Below are 6,852 nucleotides of genomic sequence, written 5' to 3' on the forward strand. Positions count from 1 at the left end.
ACACTCACACGCACACGCACACACACACACACACACACACACACACACACACACACACACACACACACACACACACGGGAGCCAATAGGGCTGGACAAGTCTCTCGGGTGGGTCTTTTAAAAACCAATCAAGCAGACATCTTGGCTCTTGTCATTGTTGGGTGCTACAGTAACGTCGCCTCTGTGACCAGATACAACTGCAAATAAAGTCTTTACACACAAGCACACGCATACACACACAGTGGCCTGTGTGTATGTCAGGATGTTGTACATAGAGGGCGAGAGAGTCATCTCATTTACACACTTCTATCAGAGGAATTACACTTATAACACATAAAAATAAACAAATATTATATGTATATATATACATATATATATATATATATGTATATATATATATATATATATGTATATATATACATATATATATATATGTATATATATACATATATATATATATGTATATATATACATATATATATATGTATATACATATATATATATATATATATATATATATATATATATATATATATATATATATGTATATATATATATATATATTTATATATATGTATATATATATATATATATATATATATGTATATATATACATATATATATATATATATATATATATATATATACATAATTATCTTTCCTGAACTGAAAATACACTGTGAATGGGTTAAAGTTGTAAGATGAAAACATGGTAAACACCCAGACTGGACAATGCCCATGGTAGCGTCTAGTCCAATCGCAATGTAACCACGCCCTGAAGCATAAGCTTCATGACTTCATCGTCTATTTCACTCTAAATAGGACCATCATTTACAAAATGAACATCACGCTCCCTAAAGAAGACTTGAAACTAACGACCGTTTACTGAGCTAATAAATCCAGTGAGGAATGGAGTAATCCTCTCATAGACCTTTACACAAACGGACTTCTTTTTGCAACCAGTGGAGTCGCCCCCTGCTGGCTATAAGAAAGACTGCAGGTTTAAGGCACTTCCAGATTGGCTTCATTTTTTAGACCCAGAGGTTGGTGCTTGCTTGCACCTTGAAAGAAAAAGGATGTTGAATAACAGGAGCCACAGTGGCCAAAAGTGATGATTATAGGATCATGGCAAATCGATTTTGACTTTATATGCCAAGAATCTCCTTTGCTTTAGGGACATAACTATGTTTATCTTTGACATGTAGAGAAGAGCCCTAAAGGCAACATGTTTACACAGTAATGTCAGTTACATCGCACGTGTCTACTGTTTGCTAACTTTAGCTAACATTACTAAACTTACGATAATATCAGACCAAAAAAAGCCATAGAGCAGCAAAACCAGAGCATCTTCAAATGAGTAATTGTGTTTTATAGCTATTGAATTCTAACTATATATTTATAAGAAGAAGAGGCAACACAGTCTTGCTTTAAGTGTCATCTTTAATCATTTCTGAATCATTTACAAATAATTTACAAGAACTGTGTATAGGTAAAATAGAGACAGTGTTTAATTAGTACGTTTAATGTGTGTAATGAGTGTGTGTGTGTGTGTGTGTGTGTGTGTGTGTGTGTGTGTGTGTGTGTGTGTCTGTGTGTGTGTGTGTTTGTGTGTGTGTGTGTGTGTGAGAGTGTGTTTGTGTGCCAGCAGGCATTTTGTTGTGTTTGGGACTGAGATCCATTGTCTTATGTAACAAGAGAGGAGGAGAGGATGGATGAGTTGTTAACAAGCCCAACGACAACAACACCTTTAGCCACAGCATCCCAACTTCCACGGCTGAGAGAATGCACACACACACACACACACACACACACACACACACACACACACACACACACACACACACACACACACACACACATATACACACTCACACACACACACACACACACCGTTAACAAGCATTCCTCTTGCCTGGTCTACCGCATGCTATTCAGTCAGTACACAATACGCACACACACGCACGCACACACTCACCCTTGCATGAATGCAACAAAGTGCTGAATGCACACCAGTGACTGTATAAACACTTGAATATTAAAACTCTAGCATTTGCATTAACAGTACCACGCACACACAAACACACATTTATTTTTACACAATCACTCCCACATGCCCTCAGCCGCTCACACACACACACACACACACACACACACACACACACACACACACACACTCCCGGCCTGCCTGATCCCTTGTGATGTTTTCTTTTAACGTACACAAACACAGACACACTCACACACACAGCGCTCCCACAATCGCTCACATCTGTTTGGATTTGTTTTCTGTCTGCCCCCCCCCCCTCATTCATACCCTCCCTCCTTACTTTTATTCTTTCCTCAGACGCCACAGCAGGCCAAAGGAAACATTACACAAATCACTCTCTCTGTTGTTGTTGTTGTTGTTGTAGTTGTTGTAGTTGTAGCTGTAGTTGTAGTTGTAGTTGTTGTTGTTGTTGTAGTTGTTGTATTTGTAGTTGTTGTAGTTGTTGTTGTTGTAGTTGTAGTTGTTGTTGTTGTAGTTGTTGTAGTTGTAGCTGTAGTTGTAGTTGTAGTTGTTGTTGTTGTTGTAGTTGTTGTATTTGTAGTTGTTGTAGTTGTTGTTGTTGTTGTTGTAGTTGTTGTTGTTGTTGTAGTTGTTGTTGTTGTAGTTGTTGTTGTTGTTGTGGTTGTTGTTGTTGTACCTCACATAGGTACATATTCTAATCCTGCTCTCAACATCTTGACAGTTGTTCTTTGAGGTTGGCTGTTCCTTCTTCCATTAATATCTTAAAATCCTTCACTCTAAAGCACTCAGGCCTGGTTATCACTACACATTTGGCTATAATAAAACCAAATTCAATATATTACGTTTTGTTATTATTGGCATCTGATGCATGAATTAAAGATTTCACTTTTTTTATATAGTTTTGTGCAAAAGCTTAGTTGACAGTGAAAACTTTAATGAATTCTCCATTTTAATTTAGTCATTTTTGTCTTACTATTCACCATCAATGTTTATTCTGGACTGCATAGTGTACATTCTTACAACATTTATCCGCTTTAACATTATTAACAGACTTTTTGAAAATTAAAATAAATTAAATGTGTCAAAAGAATTAAGCTAAAATAAGCTTATCACTAATCAACCAGCTCAAAAAACATTATCCTGTATCACTAACAGCCAATGTGTCACTTACTGTGTTAATGTCTGCATATTCCTATTGGTAGACATTAACACCTTAAACCTGAGGCTGTTAAAACTCGTCACAGTTTATTCTTTATTTCTAGGTTTATGACACAGTGAGTACATGTTTCAGTCAGCCTTCACATATATTATTGTTTTCAGGACAGATTTAGATTTTCAGAAATACCTTTATTTAACATGTGAGCGTTCACACCAACTTAGCAATCAAACACAGGGTGCTGCGTTGGACAAACACATGCAAGCACCCATTCTTGATACATTTCTTTGTAACTCCATATTTCTACTGTTAACTTAGAAAGAAAGATAAGGTATAATAAAGAAAATAATAATACACAAAGAGATGCAGATGTTTGTATAACTGGGCGTCTTCATTGAGGATGTTTACTAGCAAGACATTCTTAAAGTGACAGTTTAACACCTCTTTATCCCTCCTTTGCTCTCTCACGTCTGTTGGAAGGACGTGCGGCATGTCATGTCTTATCCCGCCGGAAAACCACACATGCACATACAGTATATACGGTATACACAAACAAACATGCACACACACATCACCAGTGTCCCATAACCTCCCAGATGCCTGAATGGCTGCTGCCGTCAAGCTCCTGGCGTTGACACAGTAAACTGATACTAAGGGGTCCGAGAGGGAAAATGTCTCCCCGCCACACACACACACACACACACACACACACACACACACACACACACACACACACACACACACACACACATATGTATATACACTCACACACACACACACTCCAGAGGGAGAGGAGAGCACTGGAGGAGCTGCACTCACACGGAGATTGAGTTACAACTGAATTAGATCTGAGCTGTGGGAACCAGCACCTTCCCTTAGACACACACACACACGCATACACACACACCCACACACACACACACACACACACACACACAAACACGCATGCACACACATGCATACACACACACACACACACGTGTTGTCACTTTTTGACACTATAGACACGCTGGGACACACGCTGAGATGATGTATGTGTACACATTCTCTCACACACACACACACACACCACTTATAAACAAACACACGGTCATGAACAGATGCAGGCAAAGCCTGAGGAACACACGCACACAAATAGGACATCAAAGAAAAACTATGTGGTCCCACAAATAAAAAGCAAGTATGAACACGACATGACAAAGTGAGTGTGTGTTTGTGTGTGTACGTGTTTGTTGCTGGATTAACAGACATAATCATAAACACAAATACTCTTGTGTAAACACAACATACACATATGTCTGTCATCAGACACCAGAGAGAGGGAAGCCTGAGGCGACAAGTTAATATCTGGCACAAACACTGCCATGCACAATGTGTGCGTGTGTGTGTGTGTGTGTGTGTGTGTGTGTGTGTGTGTGTGTGTGTGTGTGTGTGTGTGTGTGTGTGCGTGTGTGTGTGTGTGTGTGTCTGTGTGTGTGTGTGTGTGTGTGTATTGATCGTGTTGGCCATGACTTGGAGATGGTGGCCCTAAATAAAGCAAGACTGAAAAGAAAAATGAAAGAAGAGAGGCCACCTCACCGAAAGCCAGTAAACTCTCCATCTTAATTGCCCTTTCGTTTTCACATGCTAATGCCTTTCCCTTACGTGCGTGTGTGTGTGTGTGTGTGTGTGTGTGTGTGTGTGTGTGTGTGTGTATGTGTGTGTGTGTGTGTGTGTGTGTGTGTTTATTTGTGTGCCCCTGCCAGGTTCACACAGCAAAGCCCGCCAGTGTGCCATAAACACACACTCTGTGCCCCGAGCTCCATTGTATACACAGCCGGATGGAGGCATGGATGGAGCAATTCCACCCCCACATACACCCGTTTTATTTCATCAACCAACGTTTCCCATCACCCCCCTCCTGCTCTGCCACTCCTTCGTGGAGTGTTCTGACATTTTAGTCCTTTTATTTCGCTTCATGTATAGGAATCCTCAAAGAGGATCTCTCTTCTTTCTTCTCTAGGTGAGGCTGTACTTTCACTTTCACTGGTTCAGGTCACTGTCAAGACATGAACTGCTTTTACTTTTTTTTTATATACACCAAAAGCAGTTCACACCCAAAATTGTGGGCGCAACACAACCTTTCACTTCCAGTTTTTAAATGTTTCTGTATCTTGTTTAAATACATAATACATGCACACTGTAAGGTCACTATGGTAGAAATCTTTGTCCTTTATCTTTCATTTTCACATCTTTTATCTTTCATTTTCACACTTTTCACACTTGTTTTTATTATTATTCCACTTCACGTTTACATTTTTAGTATTTCAAGTATATGCCTATTACAAAAGACAAGAATATTCAAAATCGAGCAGCATTATCGTGTTGTAGCATCTCTCAGTAGGTCTTGCCTGCCTGTTAAATGCTCTCGTGTTTTAAACCCTGTTTACGATGCAGGTTTTCTGTCACATATTGAGGTCTCAAGCCTCAAACTTTGGAAAGCTCTAAAGTTTAAAACTAACCTTCACAGTATGTGTAAAATCAATGGAGTTCCCCTTCAAAGGTGGAACACCGATCAAAGATTACTCAGAAACAAAAGGTTGCTCTGTCACATCAAAGTCAGTTTTAAAGCTGCAGTGTAACTGCAGGCCATGTGAAAGGCAGTATCAGGCCGTCCTGCCGAGAACTAGATTAGTCTCAACACCAGTGCAGGGTCACAGCCGGTCACAGAGGAGATAATAATGATCAGAGAAGAATTTTCTCAATTAATGTTTGCTCTCCCTTTCACCTCTGAGGGCCTCGATATGATGTGAAGGTCAAACCCACACACACTCACACACACACACACTTCATACCCACACGATGGGTGGCAGTGGGGTTCCCCTGTCGACAACTGCAGCTGTGACTACATGATTACCTGTCTTTCCACCTCATATTTTTTAACACACGCACACGCACACGCACACGCACACACACACACACACACACACACACACAGACACACACACACACACACACACACACACAAACCCCCCCCCCTAAACTATCCCTTACAACTACCAACACACACACTTGCACTATGCCGCCATCCGTTTAGCCCCGTCCCCGTGGGCGAGAGCTCCAGGAGCACCAGGGGAGAGAAAGGAGAGTGCAAACAAACTCTCCCCAGGTCCGGGGCTCCGGTTTCAGCCTTCCGTCCGCCGTGGCTGGGGGGCCATGGGAACACGAAGCGCCAGGGGCCCTGTGTCAATATGGAGCAGTGGTTCAACACAATGGGGGCCTGCCTGCAGACAACACCGCTGACAGACACCCACACAAAAGGGCCTGTGAATGGGAAGGAGGCTCATGCACGCACACGCACACACAGACACACAGACACACAACACACACACACACACACACACACACACACACACACACACACCACACAAGAAAGAATAGGGCAGAGTGTGGTTGCCCACAAGGCCAATGTTTGATGACTCCTTCTGTGTGTGTACACATACACTCCAACACACATGCCCACACAGACATAAACACACTATGATAAACCTGCAGGCCTGAGGCTTGTACAGTTTGAATTTACAGCACTGCATGTACCACATAAAATCAGCATGACAAACACACATCAGTAGATTTGACTTTTAATGCATTCTTCACATTGGTTTCAGGTAATATAGTCCAAACTGGTGCAAACTTGCTGCATTCAGCCATTT

This window comes from Cottoperca gobio, chromosome 11 (genome assembly GCF_900634415.1).
Source record: "Cottoperca gobio chromosome 11, fCotGob3.1, whole genome shotgun sequence".
NCBI classification, from domain to species: Eukaryota; Metazoa; Chordata; class Actinopteri; order Perciformes; family Bovichtidae; genus Cottoperca; species Cottoperca gobio.